Below are 12188 nucleotides of genomic sequence, written 5' to 3'. Positions count from 1 at the left end.
CGTCAGTTAAGTTACATTTATCCAAACTCACTGACGCCATTGACTTAAATGATTTTGTTAAAGGTCCTGCAGCAGGCAGATCGAAAAGATGGCTATATGCTGCTTACAATGAGGTTTGGAAACTGTTTCAGATTGAAGCTGCTTCTAGGCTCAGAGCTATAGATCAGGCCAATTTAGAAAAAGTGCTTGTCATTGTAGATAATAGCATTACCACCCTTTCTTCCCGTATTTACACATTAGACAATATTGTTTCATCTGTGGTTGATATTGTGCAAGAAGACGTTGCAGTACTGTACCATGGACAGAATCAATTGTGTTCTGTTTTGCAGTTTGCTTTGGACTCTTCAAATGTAAAAAAATGGAAAGGCCAAAGCCTTTGACAAAAAAATGGAAAGGTGCCTTGGGATTACATGAACATGACTTTGTTATTTTTGCCTTTTAATTTGACAATTTATATCAATGAACGATGCCAGGTTTTCACTGCTGCACATTGAAAAACTGGAACCATTACCATTTTCAGTGGCCGAGTCGAATTCTGCAGTTTGGCTCATCCATGGGTTAATAACTCTACCTTTTACCCTGTTTAAATTTGAGTCTTGCATGAAACACTATGCCATATGTAGATTTGAACCTTTAGGTAGTGCTTATCTTCATGAAGTTTGGAATCTCCCATTCACATATAGGTGCTTGAGGGAAGGAAAGGAAGGTTATTTGAAAGGTGAAGATTGCACATCCACACCAGATCATTCATTAGTCTGTAGAAATCTGCAATTGCACGGTTCTTGCAATGTACAGGCACCAAATCTTGTGTGTGTTTTGAAAGGCACCCCCACCCCGGCTATTACGCCAACTTTCACATTGCTTGCAAACAGTAGTTATTTGTTATTAAATAATGAAGATTGCTGTGGTATGCTTGCCGGTGTTCCTTATGTCGCTACAGTTTCCCAGTGTGTAGTTTGCTGTAGGAATGTCTTGTTTCCTCCTCCACATTGGAGGCTCAATGTTTCCATCTGTCCTTCTATTCCTACCCTGACAAGATGAGTCGAAGAAGAGCTCTTTTGTTCCAGAATGAAGTCCCCCTTACATCTGCGCATGAGACATTCGTCCTTCATGTTGCAAATACTCGTACTGAGGTGAATGCCTTGTTAAATATGGACCTGCCCCTTCATTTAGGTGCTTTGATTCACACAATCTTTAATGCCTCGTCGACCACTGGCCTGGCACACATTTTTTTAAAACAGTATATTCTGGCCTTGTGACCTCATTTCAAACTATATTTGGTGTGATCCATACATTTTTTAATTCAATTTTTTCGAATGTATTTGGCGGTTTCCCATTAATTTTCGCTTTGGGAGAGAGCATACTGCTGTTAATTTGTTTACTCCAGAATGGATGCACAGTCTGTGCCCCACGACGATCTGCCCCGGCTGCTCCAGCTTCGTCACCGGATGGTAGAATACTATGGATTGATACCTCTAGCAACTCTGAGTGTGGCGTATGGTTTATCTTTCCGGTTTTCCTACTTTACTTGCGTGCAGCCTGTTTTCCATTGCCTGAATTGTGGATTTGAATAGGCTCTGGATTTGTGTCCCTGCAACACGGTGTCTCCTGACCTGGATTTTAACCTACTAATGAGTCCCTTAGTTGCTCATGGAAAGATTGTTCTAGTTTTGGGATTATGACCTGTGCAGCGGCTCATGGAGGTCTAGGCAATTGGAACATTTGGACTGCGGCCAATGACTTTCTAGTGCGCAGTTACCTTGAAGTAAGCCCGAGATGTCTTCTGATGGTGCAAGAGGCTTCGGCAATAGAAGAACATGTATGTTCATTTCCATTACTTAATTGGATGGCTGAAATGTTCATGGATGATGACAACGACTTCCTATTGGAGGCAGTTGCTACGTATGATGCCTATATGCTGTTGGATTGAAGTGTGAATTTTTCTGCTTCATAGACACGTACTGAACTCGTGAATTTTTTTTCTCACTCTAATGCCTTACTGTCTTTCTTACTTTTTGTGGTCTTTTTTCACACCATGGCCACCCATGATTGTTTTCACTGACTTAGTTACTTTTCAATTCGGATTTTTACTCCCAATTCTCAAGTTTAGCAAAATTCCTGAACTCGGTTCTGTCTCATTCGAACTTCAACTCTGCATTCTATAAATCTTGCCCCCTTTATTGTGCGTTTCCCGATCAAGGGAGGGTGTAGTATGGCCTATGGCCTGCTTTGCGTGCATGTTATGTTAGCATGGTTATTAGAAGTTTAAATGCCATTTTACCTTTTGCCACTTTTGCACACAACACTGCATAGCTGTTTTTGTAAGTTAGCCTTCACGAAGGTCTACACATGGGAAAAGTTATTTTTTCGACATCTCTAGACTTACATCGTGCCACTAGTCTGCACAGTGAGTGCTGAAGCCGTCAAGGTTATCAAAGCATGTTAGCTGTTTTTCGACATGTACGAGTAACGCTTTCTAGACACAACATTTTGGCAGTTGTGAGCCAATTAAGATTCTGGCGTCTTTATTATCACACACTTGCCATGATTTCAGGCACTTGGAAGATTTCCATTTCCAGGGATGAAGAGAGCCTATGCTGATCCAGATGTAATTTACTCTTACTGAGCGGAAAGGTAATGGGGTCCCCCACACAAGCCTAAGAGACCTTCTATAGTTTATAATACATAGTTCCTATATAGGGAGGGTGTTAAAGCTATGCGCTGTAGGACCTGTTTTCACCATCATTGTAATATGATTTCTCCTTTTGTTTTTTATGGAATTGAAACCATGCTGACCATATTATTTTTAATCATATGTCTGCTCATGTTGGCTAAGATACTGCACATGAGATCACGTTGTTAAAATAAATATTTTAACCTTACTGTGTCTCTTATTTACTCCTGTTGTGGACTGGTATGAGAGTATAACTAAAGAGTGTTCTCACTTCCCACCATTCCTGAGATGGTCCTAAGACACATGTTCTAGGTTATCTAATCATTGGTTACTTTGCTATAGGACGAAGAGCTAATGTGACACTGATGCTAGCTGGTTGGGGTTTTTATATGTACTGAGGTGAGTTTCTGGTACACCACAATTCACTGATGCCCTAGGTCTCTGTGCACAGTTCTGTGTATGAGCAGGATCCTTGCAACAAGATAGGGCATGGATTCTCTGCTGAAAATGGGATATAAATCCTGCAACTGCACTAACAATTGGAACTCGTTTTCCCTATTCTTTTTAAATAAAGCTTCTCTGCTATGCCATCCCTAACAGTATTTGTGACATGCTGGCAGATTTGAAGGCAATTTTCTGTCAATATGTAACTAAGACCAGTAGAGAATGTCAAGTAGGTACTGAGCATGGGGCATGTGTGCGTTCTGTGTTACATAACTATAGCTGGAGAATTTCAAGGTTTTTTTGCGTTCTGTGCACAGACCATATCTAACTTTTAACTGTGTTTTTCTTAAAGGATTTCTCCTTTTTTATGACGTACTGTGTTCACCTGGTATGTAATCATTCAGCAGTGCGCCACCTTTCAGCATGCACTGGGAGGGAGGGTTGCCCATGGGGCCTGGCCTTTCACCAAGACTGATTTAACCCTGATTTACACCTGGCATAAAAGTAAAATTCTACTAAGAAAACTTGCTTTTGTTAGATTGATGCAAATCTGTTAAATAATTTCTGAAATATAAGCATTTTAAAATGTTGCCAAATGGGGTTTAAAAGACTAATGCTCTTATATGTCTGTGCCGTTTGGGATTTGCGAATCCTTTTGCAATCCAGCAATTTAAAAAAAATCAGATTGGATGTGGGAACCTTTTTTCCCATAGTCCCTTTTGAAGTCAAAGCACCAAAGTTGGAACTGTGGGTACGAGTGATCTGATTGGCTGCTGCAAAAAAAGAATTAGTCATGCAGAGGCCATTTCAGGATGGGAGATTTAGCTGCCCACGGCTGGTATGGCACAGAGTCTGCCCTGGCCCTGCGGCCAACTCTGCTGCATGCGGTCTATTAAAGGAAACCACTGAACAACCATTATGGTTCTGTTTCAAGCACACAAAATTACTGAAATTCGCCAGGTACAGGTACCAACGTGCACAACACATGCCATAACTCACACTGTCTGCCATGCAACACAGCAATTTTTCAACAGAACATAAACATAAGAAATGAGCTGTGAACAACATGCCGGGTGGGGTAAGTTATTAAGTGTGGTCTGTGCATTGGTAATCATAGCTAGCAAATGTCAGTGTTTTTGCACATTAAATTTAGAACTATAACTCAGTATTTATATATATATATATGTACTTGAAGATGAAGGATCACAAGAAAACAACAGCCAGCCAGGGCAAAAATCTGGATCCCAAAGGGTACAATGAGTCACAAAGAAATAAAATGCCCAAGAAAGAAGTGACTCAAACAGATAGATTCACCAAAGAACAAAAATATATTTCCACTACAACGTTTCAGCTTCCGCCTTCCTCAGGTAGTTTCACGATGGTAAGCTCAGTGGCTGCATAGATGACACAGCTGAATTTTCAAAAAGCATCATGAGTGAAGATTTCATTTGGAATGTGAAATCAATGCAGTCCTGAGAGTTCTTGAGATATGCAGTAATCAGGTGTATTGTCAGTAATGTTCAGTCCATCTGGATGCAATGATTATAAACGGTACATCCAGAAGTTTTTCCTGGAGTCCAGTAGTTCTTCCTTTGAGACATGTTCCACGGGGAAAATCTTCAAATCTGATAGTGAATGATCCACAAGGTTAAAATGATTGGCTACAGGTTGGTCAAATTTCTTATTAATTATTGCTGATTTGTGGTTCCTGAATCGTGTGCGGAGGTCATTCACTGTTTGGCCTACATATTGGTTTTTACAGCTTTGCCGTTGGCACTGAATCACATAAATAATGCATGTTGAGCGACATGTAAGATGTTGCCTCAAACAATATGTAGGCCAAACAGTGAAAGACCTCTGCACACGATTCAGGAAAGGAAGAACTACTGGACTCCAGGGAAAACTTCTGGATGTACCGTTTATAATCATTGCATCCAGATGGACTGAACATTACTGACAATACAACCTGATTACTGCATATCTCAAGAACTCTCAGGACTGCATTGATTCCACATTCCAAATGGAATCTTCACTCATGATGCTTTTTGAAAATTCAGCTGTGTCATCTGTGCAGCCACTGAGCTTACCATCTTGAAACTAACTGAGGAAGGCGGAAGCTGAATCGTTGTAGTGGAAATATATTTTTGTTCTTTGGTGAATCTATCTGTTTGAGTCACTTCTTTCTTGGATATATATATATATATATATATATATATATATATATATATATATATTACCTAGTGGCTGTTGTCACTAGGTATTTATAGTTAGGCCGAGTTGTTCCGTAGGAAAAATGTTTTTTGTGTTCTTAATAACTTTGGCACCGTTTGATGAATCTCCACAAAATTTCCCAAAATGGTGCTACTGTCCGACTAGTTTGTGCATGGAAAGTTTCAGTGTGATCCATCAAGCAGGGGCCCAGAAAAAAAGGGAGGTCTCAAAACACAAAATCCCCATGCATTTTCCATAGACTTCTTTAGACAAGGCTACAGCAAAAAATGCTGAACTGAATTACACCAAATTTAGCAAGAACCTTGATCTTGGTATGCGGATTGTGCTTTTTGTGGATTAGTGGAAATCTGTTGGTAGTTTAAATAATGATCAAAAATAAATGCATATCTGGACTGTTGGGTCAGCGAGAGTCTCGGAAGAGCTTCATGGAGAGACAATTCTGATTGGCCTAGGAAGCTTTATCTGCCTTGTACCATCTCGCCGCTGCAGGAGTCAGACTCATGTGGGAGTGAGCACTCTGATTGGCTGCCAGCAACACGAGAAAAATGTTGTTGGCAGCCATTACAGGAGTCAGGGACTTAGTGCCCTGTCCTGAAGATAGAAAAATAAAATACCACAGGGGAGGGTGGTCTCCGGCTGTGCGAGAAGGAGCAGGAGGTCATCAGCAAACATAGCCATCTTGTGATGACAGCCTCCAAAGGGGAAAAGGTCTGCTTGACGGATAGTAATTACCAAGGGTTCCACTGCTAAGGAAAAAAATAATGGTGAAAATGGACAGCCTTGTCTGGCACCCCTTCCAATTGGATAACCTGAGAAGAGCGTCCATTAACATGTTTTGTTTCGATGAGGAAAGCATAAGAGGCTATTATTCTAGTAACAATCGCTGGTCCTAAGCCAATTTTATCGAGTACCACAAGCAAGAAGGGACAGCTGACTCTATCAAATGGCTTCTCCACGTCTATGGAGAGAAGGTAGGATGGTATGTTGTGGCAATGAGATTTTTCAGCTAGGTAAGCAATATGGAGGATTTTATCTGCCCCCTGGCAATTATGAATGAAGCCAACCTGATATAGGTCAATGAGACCCGGGAGATAGGGCTCCCGTTTGTTTTCCAGAATTTTAGCAAAGATTTATGTATCAGTGTTTATGAGTGCAATAGGGCAATAGGAAGTGCAGAGTAAGGAGTCTTTGTTAGGTCTGGGGATCCGAGAAATCTCCATCTCAGATATAGTAGGAGTTAATCCTTTATCAGCTGAGAACATGTTAAAGAGGGTCAGCATGTGACCCAGGTGCCTTCCCCGATCTCTATCTGGGATATGTGGGTATGAGCACATTGCTGCCGCAGTATGCGTGCCAAGAGGGTTCCCACCTTATCCGCCCCATGGTATCTTTGTTTTAGGGCGAGCAGGGCCCTCTCCACTCTGTTAGTGCAGTGTGCCCTCAACTTACCTCAAATGACCCCATGGGATGACCAGACGCTGTTTGTTGTGCCTAGATGGAGTAGAATGATGAAGACATTCAAGAGCCTTGATATCATCTGTCAGGCTCTTCTCGAACAGTCGTGCCTCTCGAGCCCTGGCAAATGCAATAGAATTTATGGTACCTCTGATGGTGGCTTTAAACCCATCGATTGCAATAGAAGTGAAGGTACCTCTGATGGTGGCTTTAAACCCATCCAAAGTGTGTAGCCCAAAATGCCAGAGTGTGTGTTGAGATCAAAATAGGTCACTATCCCTTTCTGGATCTACTCAACATCAACAGGGTCCCGGAGCAAGTGTGGGGGGAGATGCCAACACAGACAAGATGAGGCCTGGACCAAACTCCAATCCAGACTACTGCCAGGTTGCAAGATCAGAAACAGAGATAGCTGAAGTGATTGCCATGTCAAGATCTCGTAAGAGGGAATGGGTAGGAAAGCAATAATCAATACAGGAATAGGAGTGATGAACATGGGAGTAAGAGGAGAAATCTTAGCCCCCTAGATGCTTATAAAGCCATGCATCTAGCAGACTCAGTTCATTAATATCGCGTTTCAGAGCAGTGGACATTTCCCCAGTTCCCTGGAAGGAGACAATGCTACAGTCAAGGTCAGAGTCCCAAACCAAGTTTAGTCCCCCACCAACCGCCTTGTTGCCACCCTTGTGCACAAGATGGTCCTGAAGGAGGTTTCTAAGGTATGGATCCTGTGTCTGATTAGGGGCTATAGATGTTCAGGAGGGTCAGGGGTCTCAAGCCTCTTTGCACAGTTATCTTTAAGAAGCGGCCAATGTCATCCCGCCCAACTCACAAGACTTTGGAGCAGAAGTTGGCTTCACACAGAATTACAACCCAAGCCGTCTTAGAGGATATGCCCAGTGTCGGCTAGGATATTTAAGATGAGACATGCAGGAGACATCTTGTTGCGTGAGATGGGTTACTTGCAGAAAATTATGTCAGGGTCCAGTAGGAGAAAATAACATCATACCAGTCTCCATTTGTTGGGCGTGTTTAGACCCAGCACACTAAGAATGAGCCTCTTGATGGATAAAGTAAGGCCATAATGAAAGGCAAGGAGTGGTGTGTATGTGTGGGCAAGATGAATGAGTGCATGAGGGTAACTAGGGGCTGAAGGCCTCTTAGAAGCAAAGGGGAGCATTAAAAACCCAAGCAGAGGGCCAACATCCATATGTGGGTGGGGAGTCAACCAAGTAAACAAGCCCAGAGAAGGCATTGTATGTTGGCCACCGTGTAGGGGAGTATGCCAGAAGAGGCTGTTCAGGTAAGGAAGAAGCAAGGCAGGGGGCCTCTCCGGAGAGCAAGACAACTTAGGAGCAGAAAAAGTAAGGTTAGAAAGAAACAATAGAAGGCCAACAGGACCCTCACATTCAACCCATGTTCAGGCATGGCCAGCGCAACATCTCACCAGCCATAAAGGAGAAGTCACTCTCTCAAGGTCTGAGTTAAGAGGGAGGCTCAGTGACAACCAAGAGGCCATGGTATCCCGGACCCCATGGTCTGCAGTAGTCAGGGTATGCAGCAGTGTGAGGATGACAGGGGTGAGTTCAGAGCCCACGGAGATAGTGTGGGCACTGCTGCATTGTAGGCCAGTACCGCCAGACGTTGTGGGAGGTGAGGCATTAAGGATGCCACTGGCATCACACTGCCAGATAGGCACAGGAATTCTGAATGGCCCCTATTGCGCTGAAATCATCACATCCAGTAGGCTTGAGCAGACACTTGTTTCTGCTGATCTTAGAGTTGGGACGGATCCAACCGACCTTGGCCGACCCCGAAGTCGAAGGAGATGGGGATGAGAATCTCTCAAGGTTGCGAAAATGTTGGATGATGTCTTTCATTTTGTGGACAAGAAGCTTTGTTGTGTTTAGAGGCAGTCTTGAATGCCACCATGGCCCGTGTAGGCCACAAGGTTTCATGGGCGGGCATGCAGGGTGGTAAGGGACTGCCAGACCCGGAAAGCTAGAATCAAATTCAAGAACCGCTGAGCCTCCTTCATGGATTGGAGGACCCGGCGATTGCCCTCTCAATGGAAACTGATGGCGAAACGGTGCCACCATTCTTAGCGAATATTGAGCTCCTGGAGCTTGCTGGTGACTGGTTTGAAATCCCTGCGGTGACACAGTGTAGTAGGTGCCAAGTCCGGCAAAGGTTGGATTGGTATGGCCTCTAAACATCAAGTCTGCCTTCTTCCAGGATGCCCACAAAATTGCCGACTTTTCAGTGGAGAAGTGTACCCACGTCAAGATATCGGAGACATTGTCAGGGTGCCCTGAAGCCGATGCCACTCGGTGTGCTCTGTCTAGAGCAGGGGGAGAGGCATCAGGGTCTCCACGGGTGACATGCAAAATCTCAGCAGTAAAGGTAATTATATCAGAGCCCTCTAATCCACAATGGATCCCATTAATCTGGATGGTATTTTTTCAGCTTCTTTTTTCAAGGTCCTCATGTTTCAGTTGAAGATCAATCTCTTTGTCCTCCAGGATCACAAGGGTGCGCCAGAGGGCCTCTTCGGCTTCAGTTTGCGTGTTTAGTGTCTGCTCAAGATAAATTGGTCTCTCACCAAGCCCCTTGACACCTTGTTTGAGATCATGGAGAAAGGACTTAAATTCCATCTTCAAAGATCTAATTTGGTACAGAGTCCCCGAAGGAAACTGTCCATAAAAGCCTAGGTGATGGCCCACTAATCACACACAATCAAAACTAGACTCCCCCACGACAATACTCTCCTGATACAGGATTCAATTCATACTTAACTTATTTCCACCAGTACTCAAATCCTTCTTATACCTAACCCCTGAATCATGCAACACTGCACGGTCCTTGACCAACAACGCTTCTCCATACCCCAGGACCTTTCCAAACCACTAATAACCCCACTATCTACCATACCCCTTCACATGTCTCCTCCAAACCAGTGCACCAGCATCTCCACTATTTGGTCTTCGCTACATGAATTAAAAAACAAATTACATTTGAAGAGGTCAATCATCCAGAATCTAATACATGCTACCTCTAATCTGGAACACAATTGTCTAAAAAGGCATTATGGGACCCAAATTACTCCCTCACTCAAACGCCCTACTAACATCTGCCCTGCCAATACTAGAATTTTCTAACTGGAGCTGCAAACCGAACCATGACCTCTCCTCCCGACCCAATAAATTTGTCATCAACAACAATATCCGATCCATACTCGCTTCCTATAACCAGGCACCCATCAATCCCTACATGTCCCTGGGAAAATCCAGAAAACTCAGACAATCATCACCCATTCACATAGAGACCCCCATCCACCTTATGGACCATCACTAACTCCAGCTTCAAACCAGTCCCCATTTCTCATCCACTCATAACTGTTAAAAAAAATCAATCTTAAATGTGCGTTACTCAAGAGCCGATCTGCAGAGAGCATGCCACCGATATTGCCAACCTTATCCTTATTCATGATCTGGACCTCTTACTACCAACTTATTCATGGTTTTCTGACTCCTCATCCCCTATACTGGACATGTTAGTGACTCCCAACTATGATGTTATTTATTTGCATGCTCTGGACGTTTGGGTAGGGGCATTGCCTGTATTCACTGAAACAATCTTTTAATAAAACTATCTCATATTCAATCTCTGTCCTCATGCGAATATCTAGGGATCAATATCTCAACTTATGACAACACAGTGTATATGCTGCACGTGATATAACACCCTCCTGGTGACAATCACTCAGTCATAGAACAAACCATGGAGATCGTCTCTACCAACATCAGCTCATACAATAATCAGATTTTTCTTGGTGACTTTAATATTCACCGGAATGTCACAAGTGACCCTCTGGTGAATAGCTTTAAATCTTTTCTCCACGACCTCAACCTGGTTCAAGGCTGCAACAGCCCGACACTTAATAAAGGGGCAACCTTCGACCTAATAATTGCAAAGGAGCATACAATCCAAATTGAATATAACCTACCAAGTGATTAGACGAACCACAACTGCATGCTTTTATGTATACAGAAAGGGTAGTTATCTCTAAAGGCCAACCAGTGGAACCCAAATGTTTGACCAGAAACACCAGAGACATCAACCCAACCATGCTAGCTACTCTTAGTAACAACATTCTAACTCCACCCACTAGCATCTCAGACACACAAGACCTCACTGATTATTATATCAACTCCATGTCCAACATCTTGGATGCCATAGTGTCCAAACAATTGAAAAGAACCCAGATCAAGCAGTTCAACCCTTGGTTCGACCACAGCCTTAATAAGGAATGCCACTCACTAAAAGCAGCTGAAAGAACTTGGAGACTCTGTCCCTCTCTGACTAATCTCAATTTACTGAAGCTAAGAAGGAAACAAACCTACAATAGGCATTCCAATAGATCTAAGGGATCTTTCTTTAAATTACAACTTTACAATGCTTAATACAATCCCCCAAAACAGTTGTCAAAAATCAAACCAGTAGGAAAACCAATCCCCCTTCGTCCTCTATGAACTTAACTCCGCCCATTTGCCTCCTTCTTCAATGAGAAAATGAATCAAATTGACACCGAACTCCAACCTGCTCTAAAGCTCCAATCCATCACCGCCACGCCACGCCACCTCCGCATCTCTCAAGAAGTCCACCCTGAAAGCCCATCCCCTAAACCAAAAAACAGCACCTCTTGGTCCATCTTTAAGACATTTAATGAAACCAACATCTTAAATCTACTATCCTCTCTGAAATACTCTAACCATTACATGGATCCCTTACCTTCCAAACTTGTCTATGAAATCATACACTGGACCAGGAATATAAATGCTTCCCTAACTCAAGGCTCAATACCAGATTGTCTAGAAAGTGGCCAGGTTACCCCTATACTAAAAAAAACAAGGCTGATCTATCAGAGCCCAACAACTACGGTCCTCTAACTGATTATACCAACATCTCATCTCTAGCCAAGCTCCTAGAAAAATCTGTACATCAACAGCTTTCTAACCACATAGATCAATTCCAGTTCATTGACCAACATCCTACCAATGGAACCCCTGACTGAAATTCTCCAATTATCCAATATCTCATACCATATGTATGCTGATGATAAGCAATTCTACCTAACAATTGCCTCTCCGGAAGTCATCAGCACTCTCACATGCAACCACCTAAAACTCAATGCCCTCTAAACTGAGTTTCTCAAAATCTCTCCTCCCAACCACACTACCAACATCATAGAATTTCTCGCAAATGTAACAGCCCTGAAATGCACCCACACATCATAACCTCAGCAAAATCGCTGGGAACAGTCTTGGACAATCACCTCTTTATGAAGGATCACATTTGAGCCACCGCCAAAGGCACCAACTGT

General features: G+C 43.0%; 1 protein-coding gene across 1 annotated transcript in view; it reads right to left on the bottom strand.

Moving 5' to 3' along the window:
- Positions 1 to 12188, bottom strand: part of ACE2 (angiotensin converting enzyme 2) — a 637108-nt gene that overhangs the window by 159078 nt on the left and 465842 nt on the right. The gene's annotated exons all lie outside the window — the stretch shown is intronic.

This window comes from Lissotriton helveticus, chromosome 8, assembly GCF_964261635.1.
Source record: "Lissotriton helveticus chromosome 8, aLisHel1.1, whole genome shotgun sequence".
NCBI classification, from domain to species: domain Eukaryota; kingdom Metazoa; phylum Chordata; class Amphibia; order Caudata; family Salamandridae; genus Lissotriton; species Lissotriton helveticus.
Note: the sequence above shows the minus strand (reverse complement) of the source record. Positions and strands in the feature narration are given on the sequence as shown.